Source organism: Rattus norvegicus, chromosome 15 (assembly GCF_021556685.1).
Source record: "Rattus norvegicus strain SHRSP/BbbUtx chromosome 15, alternate assembly SHRSP_T2T, whole genome shotgun sequence".
Taxonomy (NCBI): Eukaryota; Metazoa; Chordata; class Mammalia; order Rodentia; family Muridae; genus Rattus; species Rattus norvegicus.
In genome coordinates, this window is record NC_141548.1 from 17716081 (window position 1) to 17729318 (window position 13238).

Genomic DNA, 13238 nt, shown 5'->3' on the forward strand with positions numbered 1-13238 from the left:
CTGTTTGGCACATGGTAAGCTCTCTGGTGAAGGAGAACAAGGGCTTGTCTATGGCTCCAGATGTAATGTTTTTGAAGTTTTAAACTGATGAGAATGAGCTCCCGTGTGCATTTTCAGCGTCTTGACTTTCTATTTCCTGGGGATTGAGAGTAGATTTGAAGCCACTGTTAGTCCCCAGAGCCTAAGTGGTGTCCCTGACTTTCCAGTATTGTCCACTGTGCTTTCCCTGAGTTCTGTTCCTTTTAGAGAAGATGCTTTCCAGCCTATAGCCAGTGTTCAGCTCAAATGGTGATCTGACTTAAAGATGCTTTTGAAAGTAAAACAACATGGAAAGGTTTGAGTTGATAGAAAGTTATGTGGGCATGGTCTTCACTGATCCAGTTTGGAAAATGGTGTGATTCCAATGAAAATATGTATTTTGCATAGTTCTCTGAGTCCCCTTAAGGGCAGAATCAAGTTAGGTGGGTGAGATTTTACTGTGTGGACTTTGATGTATTATGATGTCACCGTGAAGGTAACTTTACCATTTTCACATCTCTCTTGGGCCCTTTCATTAAACATGGAAACTAAATACAGACTGAAAAGTTTACAGTTTGTTATAATGACTTAGCCCTGTCCCATGGTAATGTTTAATTGCGTAGTAAGAAGAGGTTTTAGAACCTTCTGAGAAAATATCAATCAAGAAGGTTACTGAAGGCAACATAACGGGCACCTTTGTGGCAGGAGACAGCATGAAGCCTGCAGTTAGATTGGCATTGTTGATATTAATTAAACTTGTAACAAGACCCAACTGCTCCTTCGTAGCTTTAGCCCAGACTACTCTAATCTAGTTCCCAAGTGAATAGACCAGAGAGCCAAGGGGTGAATAGTTTAACAAAAGGGAATCAGATGATTATCTTGTAAACTGGAGGAGTGATGGTATCAGGGCTTAATTGGATAGCTCGATAAGACGGTCAGGCTCAACCCAAGCCTCAAAGCACTTGCCTGCTTGTTTACAAGATGCTGGATTGGTTTGATTCATGAAAAGAAGAAAACGTGCCAAACGGTACTGGGATCTAAGAGATAAAGCCCAGGGAGAGCAGAGACGGTTCGGTGGCTCACAATGATTGCCGGGGAGAAAACACCAGGGAGAAAGACTTAATACAGCGGTGATAGAGACTAATGGAATGAACAAGGCGTGCCTCGTTAGCAATCAAGAAAATTGCATTGACAGGTATTAAATACTCATATGACCGGGAGGGAAATGGCTTGGGAAATACTGGGACGTAATTGGACACAGAGCTAGAGAGGGCACTAATAAGTAGATATTCTTGGCTTTGACCTTGGGTTAATTACTGGGTTTTGATTTATCTTTGATTTTGACCATCTCAATGCAGATCAAAACTGTTCCCTTCTGTCCTCTGATGTGGTGAATAAAGCTTAAGCCCTTTATCCTGAATTTTCTCAACAAACTTCGTATCTAACTTACTTTTCTTTCTTCGTTCATGCATATGTGTATACGCAAGTGTGTATATGTACCTGGATGTTTTTGGTGTGTGCAGGTCGACATGCGTGTGGATGTGTGTGGAGCTTGTACCACAGGCTTCTGTGTGGTGTCATCCTCAGGAACACTATCTCCCTCCTTTGAAACAGTGTGTGTCATTTGCCTGGAGCTCACCAGTTTACGGGAGCTTGGCCAGCCAGCAAAGCCCAGGAAGATTTCTGACTCTCCCTTTCCTGTCCTTGGGATCCCAAGCCTGTAGAACCACACGTGACAGCTATATTTGGGTTTGGAGATCAAATTCATATCTACTTCAGGCTTTCAAGGAAATGCCTTACCAACTTAGCCACCCTTCTTTGTCTCTATGGTGAATGTTAAAGATGAGAGAAACACAGTGCCATTATGTTGTCTGCTGGGCGTTTCTACCTCAGTGGTGATCTACGTAGTTCTTGGTATTGTATTATTAACCAAGGGCCTGTGTACACTCCGAATACCACTGAAACATTAGTTTCCAGGCCCACATTTGGGATAGTTGTTTAACATGGGTTGGAACAGAAATCTTTGTAAATCGTAGAATGCCACTTGTGTGGTTTCCTTTCACAACACTGGTAAGCGTGTGCCATGGAGTCATGGGTAATCGGCTGTTGGCTGCATTGGGTATATCAGAGTCCTGCAGGAGGAATCCAAGATCCCACCTATAGATTTAATTTTTTAATACTTTGGTTTAATACAAATTCGGAAAGGGAAGGTGATTTCAAGTAAAAAGAAAACATTCCAATCTGGAGAAAAGGAACAATTAGAAAAGGGTCCTGAGCATAGGTAACCTGGAAGTCCAAGCTAGTGGTATCTACATCTGCTTTGGGTAGATGAGGGGTGACATAGGACTCTGGGAATCTGCACACTGGATCTGAATCTTTTGTTAATTACTAAGTCAAGAAATATGCTGATGTCCTTCTATAAGATGACTATTGAAGCAGTTTCCTCTAGCTGTCCCGTGTGGTGCGTGTGTGTGTGTGTGTGTGTGTGGGTGTGTGTGTGTGTGTGTACATACATGTGAGCACACACACCTGCACGTACATGCACAGTCCAGAGGACTGGTATCCTTCTCTGTCACATGGCCTCATCCGTTTTGTTACAGATCTCTTGCTGAATCTAGAGCTCACTCCTTTTTCAAGCAATAGACTTTCCAGAAACTGGTAACTCTCCCGTCTCCCTCACACTTCTGAGGTTTCAAGCATGTATGGTAGTTCCTGACCCTTCCATGGGTGATAGAGTTTCCAAGTCAGGCTCCCATGCTCTACCCACTGAGCCACCGAGTCTCCTCAGCCCTCTTCTAACACTTCCCTTGCAGTATTCTTGAGTGGCCTAGCTTATTTTATGTTGCTGGCTGGGGAAGACATTGCAATGTTCTTCTGAGGAGACATGCCCTGGATACTCTTGCTTGCATTTTGTATCTATTAGTCAACTTTGGATGTGGAAATAGAAAGCTTTCTGTTCTCAGCCCAGTTTTGAAATGACGCTGGCAGGCTTCTCAGTATATTTGAGGAGTTTGCTAAAGAGACCACAGGGCTATGCTGCAGGAAACAGGGGTGGGGCAGTGGGGAGTAGAGTAAAAATGATTGCTGGAGAGTGGGAGAGAGGCACACACTGCAGACAAAGCCCTGGTGTCCTGGGACATGTTTCTGTCTGGAAAGCTAGATGAAGAGGGAGGCTTTTGACTCACCCAAAGACGCTGCCATGTTCTCCGACAGCGAAGTGTATTTCATCCAATTAATAGGCCAGCCTTAGGCTAAGGAAGAAGATTGAGTTGGAAAGAATGCTGGTGGGATTTAGGAGCAAGAGTGCGTTTCATCCTTTTTTTGTGGCTTGGAGGGAAAGGAGCTCATTTGGAGAATCTACAGAAAAATTATTGCAGGATTAGAGTTTTCCGGAGAGAATGGTTAGATTGTGAATGCTTTACCTGGATATTGGACAGGGGAGTAGGAAGATGTGGCCAGAGGTATTAGTCTCAAACAATAAAATGGGTTCTGGCTTGTCAAAAGAGCAAAGAAGTTTATTAAAGGCTGTGAGGCATTTCAAGGAATCCTGGGTAGTCCCTGAGAAATAGGCCTGAGGCTATGCTTCTGGGAACAATGCCCAAAACCACAATGCTAACTGGCCTGGTGAGAAAACAGCATCACCTCTGTGGGGGCCATTACACTGAATAAAACATCCCAGCTCTATAGCAGGCAGGGCAAAAGCAGAAAGAAATCCACACCAAACAGAAGCTGCTTCCTTGCTTCCTTCCTTCCTTCCTCTTTCTTCCTTCCTCCCTTTCTTTGTCCTTCCTTGCTTCCTTCCCTCTTTCCTCCCTCCCTCCCCTCCCCTTACCCCAGCCTTGCTGTGATTCTCATCTACATCTCTGTGCTACCTCCTTCTTTTCTTCTGCCAGACAATTTAGTCACCCCCTCCTCATGGAGCATGTGCACGTGCCAGCAGCACTTATTAATCATCTGCTTCTCCAGTGACTGACATCTTGTATGCCTCCCCCTCTTCCTGTACACAAAACACTGTTTCTTGGCTAGATAAATAGGCCAGCGGCCACTACGCTTTCCATCACAGAGCTTACTTTAGATTTGGTTTACCGAGGGCATGGCCAGAGACCTCCATCCCTCAATGAACAACTCTAACACAGAAGGCCCTTTTACTTACTTCCCTTCCCTGTGACAGAATGACTGGGATTTATTTTAGTTCATCAATTGTGAGCTCCCAGATATCACAGGAACACTAATTACCATTATCTGTGGGCCTCTAGCCTTCAGTCTCCTGTGGCAGGGTAAGGGGACGGAGATCTCATAGAGTAGCCTGTGGGATCCTCATATCCCCACTGAAAGTCTCTAAAGGCTTGAGTTCCTTCCACTAGCTGCCACATCATAAAGGTTCGCAGCCTCCCAGTGGCACTATAGGTTTACGTGCCAACAATCCAGTATCACGTAGGCCTTTGGTGGGAGCATGGAGGCCTTTGGTGGGCATTAAGTTCTAGATGAGAGCAATATCCCATCTTATGTAATTGTTTCCACGATTAAATAAATATTGTGAATAAGACTGTAGGCTGTCTCAATGAGACAAACCCCTCCGTATGTTGTTTCATTGTGCTGTCTTCAGTATTCCTTCCGCTTAGATAAATTGTAAAGGAGACAAATCTTCATTGAGTTAACATGCACATCCAGCTCATTTGGGATGAAATACTGTTTGTTTACTTGACATGAAAACACTTCTATTGTCTCTTTTAGCATCTTTTTTCCTTTTGGGGTTTATTTGTTTTTATTTATTTGTTATTATTATTATTAAAATAATTTCACACAATATATTCCAGTCATATTCTTTCCCACCCCCACTCTTCCCTTATCCCCTCCCCCAACTCATCTTCATGGTCTTCTGCTGTCTCTCTATCTTAAAATTAATTTAATTAAAATTAAAAACAAGAAAGACAGAAGATATCAAATCAAGCCAGAATAAATAGCACGCAAACAAATCAGAGCTCCTTTTGTGTTTGTCAACTATTACTGGTCATGAGGCCTGCCCAAGATTGTCGTTGATTTACCCAGTGACACACCATCAGAGAAAACTTATTTTCCTTCTTAAGCAGGTCTCAATTACAAATAGCTTCTTGGTTAAGGATGGGACTTGGTGTCCTCTTCTCTGTGCTGGGCCTTGTCGTTCTCTGGGCTGTGTGGGTGTATAGCACATCTGTTCTGTGTGCTGACACAGTCTCTGAGTATATGTGTGTATTAGTCCCCTTTAATCATAAAAAGCCAAGCATTTATCTCTTTAAGGTAAAGGCAGAATATCTATATATCAATACTTATAAACTCACTCCAAGGTATGTGTTTGCTAGGCAAGAGAGTTAGATAAGTTGGGAAATGCTAGAAGCATAGTGAAGACATGTATGTAATTGAGGAGTCTGATGAGCAAGGGAACTATCTGAAAGAATACTGAACATAGGACATTTCAAACAGTATTCATGCTGTGGAAAGTTTTACTGAAATCCCCTTGTGCTCCGAAGGACAGTTTGAGAAACTGCATCAAATTTAACTCTGTGAGAGTTAATAAGCTCTCTTTCTACTGCTTGGCTCAGTACCACGTTGTCTTAGTTGGGTTCACCATTGCTGTGAGGAAACTCCATGGCCAAAACCAAGCGACAGGAAGGGTTTATTTGGCTTACACTTCCCTGTCAGAGTTTGTCACTGAAGGAAGTCCGGACAGGAAGGAAAACAGGACAGGAACCTGGATTCAGGAGCTGATGCAGAGGCCGTGGAGGGGTGCTTCTTACTGATGTTCCTCATGGCTTGCTCAGCCTGCTTTCTTAGAGAATCATTGAACCACCAGGCAAAGGGTAGCTCCGCCCATAATGAGTTGAACCCTCACACCGTAATCATTGATCCATAAAATGATTCAAAGGCTTGCCTGAAGCCTGGTCTTATTGAGGCATTTTCACAATTTGACTTCCTTCCTCTCAAATAACTGTAGCTTAGGTCAACTTGACCTAAAACCAGGCAGCACACTGTGAGCACAATGACAATGAGAGCTAAAAGATCCTTTTTCTAATCTACTCCATTCGCTTCATCAGATCGATGCTGTGGGAAGCCCATGATTTCTAGCACCATCCTTGCCTTCGAATCCCTGTCTACCATATATAAGGCTTCTGTGCTCGATGCCAGGGTCTACCTTTCTTTAAGATAATAAAAATGTAAGGGGGGCATTTCTGCTAATGCACCACATTATTAAATTATTCTTTGAATGTCTGTGATTTTTAACATTTTCCTAGTCTTTGTGTTTCTTGGTTACATTTCCACGCCCCTTCAAAACAGAAAGAAAGAAAGCAGGAAGGGCAGCGAAGAATCAAGAGGCTGGGCTGAAGTGTATAATACAGAGTTCAAAACTGAAGCAAATGAGAGAGACGGGCCTCCCAGATTTGGCGTTAGAGGGCTTGGGCCAGGGCCAGAAGGGGTGTCTTTGTGCACCAGCTGTCAGCCATGTCAAGAATGTTCAAGAAGGCAGCTGTGGGATGAGGGTCATTTCGTGATGTTTTATTTACACTGAGAACAAAGTCCTTCCTTTCAAGTTTTCTAGTATTTTTGTGCCTCTACGTTAGAATGCAGAAAACATTCTGAATCCTGGCTTGCTTGCACTCTGTGACAGGGCAAATTTCTATCAAAATCGTATTTGTTTAAAATTCTTTCTTTGCTTTCTCTTGAAACTTTGAAGCAATCTCTCACTTCACAGCTACAACAGACATACCCCAGTTGTTCTAGATGAAATCTGCCTTTCTGTTTTAAATACTGACACTCTCTTTCATTTAGCAAGAAACTTTCCCTACATATTGACTCTCTGTAATGCATGGCAAGCTCCTTAAGAAGGTAGCCATTCTCCCAGCATTCATACCTAATGTTCATGCTAATGTTGCCGAGGGAATTCATTTGGTGCTTCCTCCTGAGTTTCAGTGCTAGTGGTCCTAGTGGTTAGTGCTGCCCTTGTTTGGAGGGAGGCCACCAGTCCCTCTTCTGACAGCATTCCTGGGACTGTCTGCTGACAGCGGGTCCTCTGCCTCTGGGGTTCAGACCTTGCACCTCTTCCTCCCCTCATCCAACCACCTGAAGGAAGTTACCCTCCACTCTTCTGTCACCGGCGCCACTGTGGAAGGAAAGTGCCAGACCGACAAGCTCACTGAAGACAAATGTCTCCACTAAAATCCTGGCCTCACTGCTGAATTTGCAATGCAGTATCTTGCTTCTAGATGTTGCTTGCTTTTCTTCCCACAGGATTGAATTATTTCTATTTGAATATTCATGATCTTCATTATCTATAACACCCTTCTCTTTGCTTCTTATCAACATCATATCGAGTTAGTTAAATATGCATTATTTTGATCCTCCTAAAGTGTGGTCCATATCCAGAAATTGAGAAAGAGTCGTATGAGGGCAGAGATGGACCTTTTGTGTCTGGTCTTTCTTCTAGGCCACTGTGTTTTGTATTGGTACTATTTAACAGCAATGGACAGTAAGAGCTTTGACCCTATGGCCCATTCACCGTTCCACCATTAATGTAGTCCACTATCATACCCACAGCTTCATCTCATCATGAAATTGATCCTCTAGATTCCATTTCTAAAAAATAACCTGGGAGTTCTTCTCCACCCTTTACTGGATTGCTTTGGCATGTGCAGTTACAGTGGACCATGTATGCATGCCTGCCGGTTTGCAAGCATGTATTTGCATGCCCGTTTTCTTACCCAGCTAGGACAGTTTCCTGCTGAGGGACTGATAGCATACCTCATCAACTGCCGCCCCTCGGCAGTGCTGGGAATGATAAGCGGAAAGTGGGAAGGCACTGGGCAGGAAGTCAGGAGATAGGCTCTCTCAGCTCCCGGGTACATTAACTTGCTGTGTGACCTTGGACAACTTATTTAACCTCTGCAGAGTTCAGTTCCTGTACCTGTGAAATGGAGTTACTAGTACCTGCCCTTCTTAATTCAAAGAGCTACACAGAGAGGAAAGCTGACCATGGTTTTCAAACCGCAGTTTCAAAAGGATGAAGCAGTGTTATTTCGGGGTGCCTACCAGAGGGATATCTCCATCTGAAATAAAGGGCAGTGTTAGCAGGAGTAGCTAACATGAACAGGCTTCCACTTCAAATTTTGTTCTGGACAAGGGAATCTGAATTCTGAGCTGGTTTCTACGCTGAGCAGGGTATGTGGGCTGTTTTACCCACACAGATCTTGCTAATCATCCACCCCCTTCTCTGTTAGCGTTGATGAAGAACCTACCTATCACCTGCTGTGCTAGTGGATAGACGCACAGGCTTTGGAATAGTTCAGTTCCAACCTTTATTCCTGACTGCGTTATCATGTACCAGCTGTTTACATGCTCTAATCTGTAATTTTGTCATCTATGAAATGCAGACTACTAAAGTTTGGATGTCAAATGCCCCCCCGCCCCCCAGGCCCCTGTGTTTGAACCTGTAGTTCCAGTCAAGTGGTACTGTTTTGGAAGGTTTCAGATTATTTAGAAAATTGGGCCCTAGTGGGTGGGGATTCCATTTGGCCTGGCCTTAATGCTGTTTGCGGTGTCTGCTTCTTGAACCCCTGCCTCAAGTTCCTTCTATTACAGACCGACCGATTCCAGTGTCCTTGCCTTTCTGATCACAATGGACTGTTTCCTCTGAACTCTGTGCCAGAAGAAACATTTCATTTCTTTAAAGATGTTTATGTTTAGTATTTTGTCACAACAATAAGTAACTTAATATAGGCATCAGAGTAGCACCTACACCCACAAGGCCGCTGGACCACACAGCTCAGCATGGAAGACACATGTAATCCCACTGGTGTGGGGTATCCAGGAGAGAGGACTACTGGGACATGAGTTCAAGCTAATAGAAAAATTCTCACTAGCTGGCTGGCAACCACGCTGGGTATTTGGGACATGAGTGCAGTCCTGGACATTTCTCAAAAATGGTGAGCTTTTAAGCCCAGAGCCCACTACATCCTGGATTGACAGTCCTCAGTCACGAAGAACAACAAGCAGAACTACAGAAGCCAAAAAAGGAAAATTCATACATTTAGAGACTTTCCCATAACTACAGACTTCTATGAATTAGGTCATTGTTCTCATTTTGTTGCTGCCTACGTGTTGGGTTGCAAGGTCTGAGTGGCACTCCCATCACGGGCCTGTATCTTCAGCCCTGAGGGAGCTCAGGCAGAAGGACAGAGAGCTTAGGATTGTAGGTTGGGTTTAAATAGTGATATCCCGTTAAGGAAACAAAACTTGACTCAGGTCTGCCTGGTACGTTATACCTCAATAAACACAAGTTGCCAGCAAATAGCAGCAGTTCTAGGTCTAGGCACTTGAGTGTTTTCTTAGGCTTTTTTGAATGCTCAGGAATGACTTTCAGTGGTCAGATTTAACAGAAGTCATTATCTTCAATGAATGTAACCATGGTTGAAGAATAATTATTGCTGAAGAATTACAGCAAAGCCATTGCCTCCTTATTTTATAATGGCTTTGTGACCTCTCATAACAATTGAGTTACCTTATATCATAGTGTTTTTATGCATATAGGCTTGTGCATTTTTCTTTTGATAGGCTGTGGAGTTAGTATTACTCATAGAGCCATTTTACAGACCTGTAGGTTGATTCACAAAGGCATGGACAGTTATCCAGCTAATAGAAGAGAAGACCTTGCATGGGAATAGAGTGAAGACCTTCAAGGATCATATTCAGCTGTACTGAACACAAGCCATAGAACACTGTCAAGTTCTCCAGAGAAACCCAACATCTAGGGAAGACAGAAGGGGATGGAGGAAGATGGCTTAAGAAATTAACTGTGTGACTGACGAGGCTTGCAAGGCCTAAATCTAGGGCAGGGCAGCAGAATGGAGACCTGGGAAAGCTAGGACAGTCCTTTTATTTGGAGAAGCCAGTCTTTTAAGGTCCTCTAATGAGGAGAAGTAATTATCTTTATCTGGCCTCCACATTTAACAGTGGGTTTCATTTCAAAATCAAAATAAGAACTTTAACAGCATCACCCAGACAAGAATGTATCCTGATACCATAGCCTACGAATGTTCATGTAGAGTCAGCCATCACAGGTCACCCAGGCATGTTGATACATCATTATCCACCATATGTCCAAAGGAAGAGTTTATTGTTCTCAAGATATTTTAACAAATGTAAACCTCCCACAGGACCTGCACCTTCTGTCACTGCTGCTTTCTACCTTGTCCAGTCTTCTGTCCTAAGAGTTATGAGGTAGAAGTGCCATCCTCTGGCTTCCTAAGATTGCCCAGAAGATTGCCAAAAGCCAAAATCTAATAACTCTTAATGTTGTTGAGTCTTTGCTTTTCCATAAAAGTTATTTTGAAAGCCTCATCTAGCAGTTTCTTTTTGGTCTCCTTGCTCAGGTATCTTTTTGATCAAGCACACATGCAAGGAAGTCTTGAAAGCTAAGTGTGTTTTTCAAGGTCACTGCAAAAGAAAGGGGGGAGGGGAGACTACCAGAAAGAATGAAGACTAATGCCCATTGTTCACCCTTTGTGTCACACCAGGAATACATGGAGGGAATATGCCCTCACGGGGACTTCCTTATGTAGTAATTGCCTTGGCCATGAGCTTCTAAAATTAATAAGAAACTACTTTAGATTGGTGTTGGAGATGTATGTAGGTCAGAGGAGGAACTTCTGTCTATCATCTACCAAGTCCCAGGGTTGATCCCTGGGACTAAAATTAACTAACTAACTAACTAACTAACTAACTAACTAACTAAATAAATAAATAAATAAACAAGTAAGTAAATGACTAAAATTACCTTCAACTTGATGGAAACCAGTAGAAAGCTAAAGTGAAATTTAGCAGACAGCACCCTTTCTTCTTTCAGTCAAAAGAAAACTTTTTCTTTCTTCATTCTGTGCTGATAGAAATAGAGAAAGAAAGATGAGGAAGTGGGACAGAGGAGAAGGGAAAGTGGGAGGGATCGATGAAAGGAGGGAGGAAGGGGGTAAAGTACAAGCAAGGTATCTTAGTTTCTACTTTCTATTGCTGTGAAGAGACACCAAGGCAACTCTATAAGAGAAGGCTTGTAGTTGGGGGCTTGCTTACACTTTCAGACATTATCATCTCTGGGAATCATACAGGCATGATGGCACTGCAGCAATAGTTGAAGTCTTTATATACAGATCTGCAGGCAGCAGGCAGAGACAGAGAGAGAGAGAGACTGGACTAGGAATGGGCTTTTGAAACCTCAAAGCCCACCTGCAGTGACACACCTCCTCCAAAAAGGCCACACCTCCTAATTCTCTCTAAAAATTCATCAACTGGAGACCAAACATACACACGTATGAGGCCATTTCATTCAAAGTACCAAACAAAGTGTGAGGAGTAAGGAGTGTAGCCCTTGCTGAATGTTTAAATAGCTGATACATGTCCATAAGGATTTTTCAAAACCTGCTTTGAACACAGTTCCCTACCTGATCATGGTCACAGTTTAAGTGTTTCATAAAACCTTGAAAGGGGCCAAGTAGGTGTAAGAGGAAGGGAGGAGAGAGGAAGTGGGGAGGAGAAGGGGAAAGAGGAAGGGAAAAGAAGAAGGGAGGGCAGGAGAGGCGAAAGAAGAAGAGGGGAGGGAAAAGAAAAGAGGGCCACATTGGAATTCTGTAGTGTCTAGAAACTAGAGAAATAATAGCTGGAGAAACGGTTATCAGGGAGTCCTGAAAAGTCCATATTGATACTTGCCTGTTTTTTTAACAACCAGTATTTGGAAGGTCTTTACAGTTCCATGTAAATATCTTAAGAGCTATTTAATGAAAGTTATGTATAAGTAGACTAAGAACTATGTTACCATTATATTATTATTGAATTGTCAGCAGAATGAAGAGTGTCCATTTTTTAAGTTTTGCTCAGGAAGAAGCAAAGAAAGAAAATAAAACGTTGTCAGTGAGCTTCCTGAGACACACATACACATATGCACATGTCCACCCAAATCTCTTGCATCAGGGTGTGGCTCTGTGTTCCCCTGTATGCATTTCATATTCCTGCCGCAATATCACTGTGAAATGACTTTGTGGTATAATTTCAATGTGGCTCTTTTAGCATTTTTGCAATTCTAATTCTCACTGGTTATTGCATTACAAAAGGATGGGAGGAGGATGAATCTGCATGTGGGATATTTTAAATTTTGATGTCAGGGGTCATTAGTCCACCCCCTCCACAGTTTTACCTGGGAGCTGGGTTGTTGCATCCCAGAAAGAATCTACAAAAGAGCTGTTGAAAATGGGGTTTCAGATCTATTTTTTAACCTTCTGTGAAAGCCTCAAATGCCAAATGAGAAAGAATCTAAAAGCAAGATCATTTCCATATATTTGAATGTTGTTGGGTTGTTTCCCTTCTGTCTGGGGACAGCAGGGACAGTCACATTTCCTTGAGCTTGCTTTGCCTGCAGTCATAGGCACCACCTTCTCTGTACTCCAATAGAAACAAATACCTTCTGTGGTAATTGGCTGTGAACACTGCCCCGGGTGACCTACTGGCTGCCCCTCCACTCTCCGTAAGTCACCATGCACTCTATACTGTCCTTTTCTGGATAGCCAAGGTTTATATATATATATATATATATATATATATATATATATATATATATATATATATATATATATTGGATTAAAGTTACAATCACTGGGGACATTACTATCCTTTTGGGTTTCCACCAAAGCCAATCTAGGTCTACAATGCTGTCCAGTAATCTCATCTTCCACGATGATTCCCCACTCTCTCTTATCCTCCATGACGATACCCACTCTCCTCCAACCTCCATGATGGTCCCCACTCTCCTCCAACCTCCATGATGGTCCCCACTCTCCTTCATCATACATGGTGATTTGCCACTCTCTTCCCATTCAGACATTCAACTGTGACTCTGTGACTCTCTGGTTCTTACTGTGTCCATGATTTCACTTTAGGTTGTCAGGAGAAAAACTAGGGAGGGGGGGCTCCTCTGCAGTCCACCTCTCCCCAGACTACTTGTGACTAGAACCTATGCTCTGTGTTCCCAAACGTTGTGCTTCCTGGCCCCATCCCATTTGCTCACTAAAAGGTACTGTTCATCATGTACCTGCTGAGGTCTTTTCTATGATGCAATTGTATCAGCTTGCTAAAATGCTGGAATGCTGAGAGAGAGAGAGAGAGAGAGAGAGAGAGAGAGAGAGAGAGAGAGAGAGAAGACACAGAGA

At 43.0% G+C, this 13238-nt stretch overlaps 1 protein-coding gene across 10 annotated transcripts in view; it reads left to right on the forward strand.

Moving 5' to 3' along the window:
- Positions 1-13238, forward strand: part of Fhit (fragile histidine triad diadenosine triphosphatase) — a 1549291-nt gene that overhangs the window by 459068 nt on the left and 1076985 nt on the right.